The sequence below is a fragment of the Pseudorca crassidens genome, chromosome 19 (genome assembly GCF_039906515.1).
Source record: "Pseudorca crassidens isolate mPseCra1 chromosome 19, mPseCra1.hap1, whole genome shotgun sequence".
Taxonomy (NCBI): Eukaryota; Metazoa; Chordata; class Mammalia; order Artiodactyla; family Delphinidae; genus Pseudorca; species Pseudorca crassidens.
In genome coordinates, this window is record NC_090314.1 from 29,991,857 (window position 1) to 30,001,169 (window position 9,313).

Here is a 9,313-nt window from a genome sequence, read left to right on the forward strand (position 1 = left end):
AATTCTTAAGGGAGTTATGTCTAGTTGTAGAATAGAGGTAAAATGTCAAAAAAGAGGTATCAAATTTTGAATAAAATTGTTTTTAACAATGATTAGCTGTGTGTGACTTTGGATCATACAATTGAACTTCTCTGGACCTCAGTTTCCTCTTCACAGAACAAGAAATAATACAACCTGCCTCACATAATTGTAGTGAAGATTACATGAGCCTAGTTCAACGATTACTAAAAGGTAGACACTCAAAATTGTTAGCCTAATCCAAATTATTAAACTAGAGCGAATAAATGTAAATGAACTTTGTGAGTTAAAAGCACTATACAGGGCTTCCCTGGTGGCAGAGTGGTTGAGAGTCTGCCTGCCAATGCAGGGGACATGGGTTCGTGCCCCGGTCCAGGAAGATCCCCCCCCACCGCGTAGCGGCTGGGCCCATGAGCCATGGCCGCTGTGCCTGTGCTCCGCAGCGGGAGAGGCCACAACAGTGAGAGGCCCGCGTACAGCAAGCACTATACAAATATAACACAAATTTTATAAATTTTATAAAATTTGTTTTCAGATGTCTTGATAATGGTTTGCCAAAGACTGTTATTTTGGGGTTTTTCTTTATTAGTGAAAAGACCATGTGTCAAAACTGAAACCATTCTGTCTTTTTACCTTGATATATAGTCAACCAGTTTGTGGAATCTCATTAAATAGGAGCTTGAGGGCTTCCCTGGTGGCTCAGTGGTTGAGAGTCCGCCTGTTGATGCAGGGGACATGGGCTCCTGCCCCGGTCCGGGAGGATCCCGCATGCCGCGGAGCGGCTGGGCCCGTGAGCCATGGCCACTGGGCCTGCACGTCCGGAGCCTGTGCTCCGCAACGGGAGAGGCCACAACAGTGAGAGGCCTGCGTACTGGAAAAAAAAAAGAAAAATAGAAGCTTGAACTTCTGGTGTAAGAAACAAAGAACTATTAATAGTGGTGATACGGAATGGCTTCAAAATGATTGTGTGTTTTGATATGTATAATGCTGTAGATAAACTGCAAAATGTGAAGGGAAATTCTTCTGTATAAAATCTAGCCACTGTAAAGTGAATAACTAGCCTCTTACACAAAATGCCAGAGAAGCTATGACTTACCTCTGTTTGTCAACTGATTCACACACACACAATCTGTAATTTATATGCAAATAAGTACAAGCAGGGGAGATGTGTATGTTCTTTATGATTTTGGCACACAGTTGTCACTTTTAGTCCAAAACACTCTTAAACCTGGCCAATTTTTCTCCACACTTTGAAAGAATCATTTTCTTTTGGCCAGATACTCACTGTAAGAACTTTCAGGCCTAGAGAGAAGGTTTTGTTTACAAATTCAGGAGGGAGAAAGATCAAAATCTAGGCAAGAACAGAGGAGGTCTTGTAACCTTAGCTCCACGTGGAGTCACACTTCAACTTCAGAATGAGAGCTGGCTGCACTCAGCAAAAAGGTTAATTTTCTTTCAGGTGAGTGAAACAGTTCCCCAGTTAGAGAACACACTTCCAGTACTGCTGCATGTGTTCTTTAGCAGAATTTTACTCAGAGACTCCAGTAACAGTGTCTGTGAGAGGGTACAGAAAAACACATTAGCTACAAGCAAGGAAGGGAAGGCTAAAATCCATGGACCCATTGAGGTGCATGAAGAGGAAGATCAGAGAAGGCTGCCACGCCAGATCCCATCTCAGAACCACATGACACAAAGGATGGCAACACAAGTCCTACGTATTATTATCTTTCATTTCTGTGAATTAAAAATACCAGTTACTGACACTTTTGAACAATAATGAGACCCCAGTAAATATCATTCTGTTGTCATCTTCCAAACTTGTCAGGGTATACTATATTCTATTTTCTTCCATTCCTTTTCATAACAGAAGTTTCTTTCACTACAACACTTAGGCCATGAACTAGAGACATATGGTATGGCAAAAAACACAGAGTTGTATGTAAACTCAAATCCCAGCCACTGCTAGCAGTGAAGAATTATTGTCTCAGAGCCTTAAATTTCTTATCAGTTAAATGAAGATAGTAATGCCACAGAGAGTTATAAAGTTGTTTCAAAAATTAAATATATATAATATATGGTATACACAAAATTTTATATAAAATATTTATATATTCTACACACATGTATATATAAATAATCATTTACATTATTTACATAAATATGTAAATATATTCATACAAATACATATGTGTGTATGTACGTACATGAGTGTGACTATATACATTTATTTTATATATCTATATCTATATCTGTCTATCTATCTATCTATCTATCTATATATATAGAGAGAGAGAGAGAGAGACATACATGCCTAGACAGAGAGAGAAAGTAAGAAAAATACTTGAGAACTTAGCCCAGGGTCTGGCACATAATAAAACCTCCATAAATAGTATCTATCATTATTAATATTATTCATTGTTCATTCACAAATATTGAGTGGCACCTATGTGATATACTGGAGATAATATAGCAAACAATGTAGTCACTGCACTGAAGTTTATTTTGTATTGTAGAAAACATGCAAGTGGCAAATTCAGGATAGTGCTTCCACAGAGATAAACAATGATATACATAGGAGAATTATCACTGCAATCATACGAGCTAAGGGGAACCTTCTTATGTAAAATAACATGTAAATTATAAAATACCTGAAGCACACAAAGAAGGCAATCAAGAGAAACAGGGGAGATGAGGAGATAAGGGAGGTATGGAATTCTATGTAGAGGGGACTCTTAAGCAAAGTAAATAACAATTAGCCTTTTTAGAGAGCTTTTTATGGGTCACACGTCATACTAAGCGATTTGTATGTCTCATTTAAACCTCAAGATCAGCAACCAATCATTACTGAACCATACTCTATCTACCTGACTAATGCATGGGCTGCTTACTATAATGTCATAGCATATTTGGGTCTAGCACATCATGCGGTGGAGCACAGAGTGGGGCAAGTGGTAAGAAGGTTGGAAAGGAAAGGATGGAGGCAACAGTGCCTAGAAAGGCATTGCCAATGAGACTTCATGGAAGAGGAGACAGTGCCTTAGATATGCAGTTTAGAAAAGACTTAGGGTGGCTTAGTGCATGGAGTTGGCTGGTTTGAAGACAAGTCTGGAAGAAGAGGAACCAGTTAGAAGGTTGTTGCTGTAAGTAATATGAGACAATGGTGGCAAAATTAAGACAGTAACAGAAGTAACAGTAATATGTGATTCAAGAGGTTTCCATGAAAGTAGAATTGACAGAACATAATGAATAATTAAATGAGGGGAACAGGAAGTAAGAGAAGAGTTAGGTGTGGAGGAGAAACAGCTTTTGAAGGCAAAACTGTGTAAGATGTTCAGTACATCAGAGCCATTCAATACATAATAGATTTTTTTTTCTCTCACTATGTTTCTGGTTCTTTTTGCCTTTACTAAGCTACTATCATGTATATCCTGGTTCCAGTTTCACCATTCAGCATTTTATCAGATACAGATGTGAATTACATTTGTCATTATTCTCCCAGCCAAGAAAAATATTTCAGGAATCTTTTAAACTAATCTCCAAAGTCATAGATCTAATCGTCATCCTTTTATATGTGTAAATGTTTCCCACACAAAAGAAAATATCCTGTTTTAAAAATATAACTATATTAATTTTAATATATTTCATATAAACACTTTTTCCAGGCTAAGTGCATGCCACATGCAAGGTTATAATGTTAATGGTATGCCTAGTATGTTCCTGCACATAATATGTGCCCAATGAATGTGTGTTGAATAAATGATAGCTCTCAGTTCTACTGACCAGGCAGGTTCTCAAAATCCATCTGTTTCAACAAGAAAACTCTACTTTTAGTATTCAAAACAAGACAAAGTGAAAGACAATATGAATTATTAATTTCTCTCAAATCTAAAATTCTGTGATTTTACTATTTTCTTCCGGATATATAACTCTACAAAATCATTTTTTCACAAGTGAAAAAAAACTAGAAAAAACAAATTAAAAGACAATCTGTAAATAAAGCCAATAGATGTCTAGAGATAAATCACATGTTGTGGGACATACAAAGCAGAAAGATTCAGTATCCTTTTCAACCATTTCAACTTTTATCAGTCCTGAACATCTGCTATTACTATTTATTTCTTGAATATATGTTGTCATCTTTTAAACTTGTCAGCGTATGCTATATTCTATTTCCTTCCATTCCTTTTCATAACAGAAGTTTCTTTCACTACAACACTTAGGCCATAAACTAGAGACATATTTTAACACGTTTCTTACATATAAAATTAATAAAAAATGATTGTGCCTCATTAAAGCATACATAGATAGTATAGTACTTTCAGTCTTTGGTAAATCATTATAATGGCTAAATTTTAATAGTTTGATAAAATTTATCTATCTAATTAATGAGACCAGTAATTATAACTCAAAATAAAACCTGATAAAATTGAGAATGTTTTCTCCTATACTATTTGAGATAGTTATTTTGTATAATATTATGTTCTAATGAAATAAGAAACAAGGCACATCTCAAAGGTCCAATTTACAGTGCAGAAATATTATAGGACAAATTCTTTCCATTCAATGTATTTTTCACTTTCAAATATTCTCTCCCCCAGAGGTAAATTTTCAATGAAATTCAATCAGCATTTTCTGGAAATATTTAATGAATCATCACTATATTTCTCTAATAGTTGGGACCATTTATCATGCTACTTACAGTTAAAAAAAAAAAGAAGGCTATGAGAATAATTTGATTACACACACACATGCATCTATACTCAATATACAAGTTTCTTATTCTGATTAAAAATATAATACTTTATAGATAAGTCCAAGACACTCACCTTGGTGAAACAAAAATAGGCCAAGGAGCCCAAATCCAGGTTGAAACCAAACTCTTTAATCTGTTTTTCACAGGACTGTATTTTACCATAAATTCTTCCTCCAGCATCGTTTAAGTGTGAGTGGGCAGCTGTAGAGGTGTCCATTAAACATACGTACTTTCTTAAACAACCTATAGTCATTGCTTCTCTATCATAATTCAACAAAGAATTCTCATTATTAACTGGACAAACCAAAATTTATTTGTATCTCCTTTGGAATGAGGCTTAACTGTTTGCAAATTAGAAACATTCTTACTTAAGGGTCAGAGAAGAATTGAGAGGTTTGGTTCAACCTCTCTTTCTTTCTTTCTTTCCTTCCCTCCCTCCCTCCCTCCTTCCCTCCTTCCCTCCCTCCTTCCCTCCTTCCCTCCCTCCTTCCCTCCTACCCTCCCTCTTTCCCTCTTTCTTTCTTTCTGCAGATGAAGAAATGGAATTTCAGAAAACTGGTGTTTTATGCTCAAGATCAAATAAGTATCAATGCCTGAGCTGACAAACCTAGATCTCTTTATTCCAGTTCTAAGGTTCTTCATATTAAAGCTCTGTGGCTTGTTGGTACTCTTCCCTCACACAGTGACAGTCTAATAGGAGAAACAGAGAATAAACAATAAATAAGCAAGTAAATAGAGTAATTCCAAAATATGGTAATAAAAAGAAACATTTACTAAGTTCTTAGTGTGTGCTAGGCATCATTCTAAGCACTTTATTCATTAATTTGTATGCATTCCTCATATATCCCTTTGAGGTGGATACTACTCATAGCTTTTACAGATGAATAAATCTGAGCCATAGAAAGATTGAGTAATTTGTTCACAGTCATAGAACTAGGAAGCAGTGGAGCCAGGATTCAAACCCAAGAAGAGACAAAGTCACACAGCTATTAAGTGCAGGACAAGATTAAGAAGGAGCCATTCCCCAGTAAAGCAAGGTATGAAAAATTCTTCAGTCAGGAAAAAGCTGGGTGCATCAAAACACTAAGAGAAGACTGGTGTGGCTGGAATATCATTTTTAAAAGGGAGAAGGAGTGACACGAGATAACAGGGGGAAGAGTGGCAAAGGGCAAATTATGCAGGACCTTGAATGCCATGAAAAAAAGGTTGAGTTTTTAAGCAGTGAAATGGAAAGCCATTGAATATATATATTTTTAAACATATCTATAACATGATCTGAATTACATTTGTTTTAAGTTCACTCTGGCTAGAAAATCCATACTGAGATTTGACAAATGATTTGACAATCATTTCTTTCTTCATTTATCCATTAATTCATTTACTTAACAAGAAATTGCAAAGTGCCAATGTTAGCACAAAATCTCACCCCAAATTTCCTATCCCAGGAATATCCCTTATTCACCAAACTAAATATATATTCACTAATAGCAAATGATTATATCTAGAGGTTTCCCAGTAATTCCTGAATCTTAGCAGCTTATACAACACGAACACATGTACTTGAAATATAAAGTAATCAGCAGGTCATCTCTATTAAGTCAACCAGTTGTTTAAAGGAAATACTTTTGCCCCAGAATCAACTGGTTATTTTGTCATCACGTCCTATTCCTTAGAATTTTAGTCTTCTTGCTTTGTATTTCCAGGTAAGAACATAAAAAATTGTTGCAAAATGGTAAATATACATTACTCTGACAGGTGGATACTAGGCTCCAACAATGATAAGTAGTGCTTATAATACTACCTTCAGAGATTATACTGAGACATAGCACAAACCTAAGGGTTTTCAGTCTTGATATAACATTCACCTTATACGCTTAGCAAATAGGAAAAAGCAATCAAAAATCATGAGTACTCTGAAACATCATATATTTCCCTCATGCTATCCAAGGGTTCAATTTAACAAACACTTATTAAATATATACTATGTACAAGGTGTTATTCTAAAACGCTGTGGAAGTTACAAAAATAAATGATATGTCTTCATGCTTACAAAATTCCTTTAATGACATGAGGGTTTGATATTATGCAATTTTACTTCATGTTGTTAGAGAATAATACCAAAGATTACATTTTGCAGTAAACATTTTGCAGAAAACTAAAAGTAGTTTTCCCAGTAAATCTGCATTTGTTGAAGGAGGAGTATCTTCAAACATTCAAAAAACTAAAAAAGAAATTTCAATGGCCACAGATGTATCAAATGATCATTCATCTTTTTATTCACAGAACCACAGGTTCATAAAATCTCTGAATAGAAGGAGACCTACAGGGTATTCAATCCAGTGCTTTCTGGATTCACAGTAACAGAAGAATCACCTGGGGTGCTTTTTAGTAACATAGATTCCCAGGCTCTGGCCACTAGAGATTGATTCAGCAGGTCTGGGTGGAGCCAGGTAATCTGTACTTTGTATAAGATTCTCCAATGATTCCAATATATAGCCAGGTTTGAGAACACAAATTTAGCCCAACACCTGCATCTGTAATTTAAATATGGTCTGTGCTCTCTTTCCTAACAAGTTGTCATTTACCATTTAGTCTCTGCTTTAATACACTTTAGAGTAGGAGAATAGGACCCTGACTCTTAGATAGCTGTAGTTATTAGAATGTCATCCATATTATATATATATATATATATATATATTATACACACATGTGTAGCTGTTCGTTAATATATGTCTCTAAAAACAATGTTGTAAGCTGCCTGAGAGCAGAGTCTAGGGCTATTTGCTTTACTATTTCATATCTATCTATTTACTATTTCATCTGAGCACTTAGCTCAGACCTTGATATTTAGGAGGCAGTCATTAAGGTTTGCTGAGTGCATATCTGATTGAATGAGGTCCTTCATTAGTTTGACCTTATGTCTCTCTAAAACATCCATCACCTGTGCTAGTTTTTATAATTCCAGGAAACTTGAAAAATCCATACTCTAGACACTGAGTATAAAAACACAAAGTACACTCTTCCTTTCTCTCAAAGTCCTTAATTATTTACCTAGAAAGCAGATGCAGATACTTTTAATCAAAAATGGTTAAGTGTAATGTCAAAATAAATATGAAATAAAGGTGGGAATTGAGATGAAGGCAACAAATCTACCTGTGATTGATTTAGAGGAAAGACAGCAATAGATGTCAAGGAATGTTTTTCAAGACAAGTGATGCTAAGTTGAGTTTTGATGGCTTAGCACTTGAATTATTGAACATTCACACATATTAAATTAAATAGAACAAATTATATTCTTCTTCTATAGGTAGACTTTTAAGTATAGAGAAGTCTGTCTCTCAAACTTTTTCTAGGACAAATATCCAAGTTCCTACAATTATTTCTCACAAAACTATAATGTTTTTTGTTTTGTTTTTAGTTCAAAACATATGGAAAAATGTTTTTGTTCCATAGCAAATTAATTTAAATATCCTGAATTGCATAATCTAAAGAAGACTCTGAAGGCAAGGAATATAGAACATGGTTTTCAAGTTAAAGAGCTGTAGCTGAACTTCAAAGGCACCTACTATACTCATGAGTAACATGATTTCTGTAGTTACATTGTGAGTTACAAACAAGCACTGATATACAGACAATCAGCAAATCCCAAGCCTCCTCCCTCAGCATCCTAAATCAAATTGAAAGCTGCAAGATGACCAACACAAATGGGTTTAAAATGAGACAATGACAATTGTTAGTCTTATCATCTTGGCTAACTTCATATAATAACTTCCACAATCAACAGATATGTAGGAATCATATAGATATCTCTGGGTAAGCAGTGCTATTTAATAAACTGGGGAAAGATAGCTTGGAGTTGATGCCGTTGTCATAGAAACAATTCCTGCCTATTAAATCAGTGAGACGGCTAGAAAAATGTGGACTTTTCTGTTCTGGTTAAGTGTAGTGCATGGGAAAAATGTTGAAATGTCAGAAGGCAGAGATAATAGCTGCAATGGTAAAATACTATTCTCATTTTAAGTTAATTTTCCCCTTGTTTTCTAAAGGCATACACTTAGTAAGTTATCGCTCCACTCTTCAAAGAAGAAAACAAGAACTTTTAAATTGGAAATGACAAATTACATTTTTTCAAAGAGATTTGGGAAAATCTACTGAGCTCCTCTGAAGAACTAAAATCAAACTCAGATTGCATCCATCTACTGGAAAAGTACAGACCCCCAAGGTGATCAAACAAACAGAACAGCTGCTAGATGTCCATTAAAACAGTGCAAGAAAGGCACTTATTTGATGCATTTCCCCTGAGAGGTTTGTATCTAAAATGAGACTAGAAATCACATTCCCTGCTGTAAAGTAACTCTGGCAGGCTCCAACCTGGGAATATGCTTGTAATTAATAATGAAAATACTAAACTCATCTCCCATGTTTACTTCCTCCCACACTACCCTATATTTCTCTATATATGTACAGCTTTTGAATAAGGGGGATTTGAAATGAAGTCACAATCAATTGTTTGTTAAGGCATGGGCTTCTTAGTAAATACAT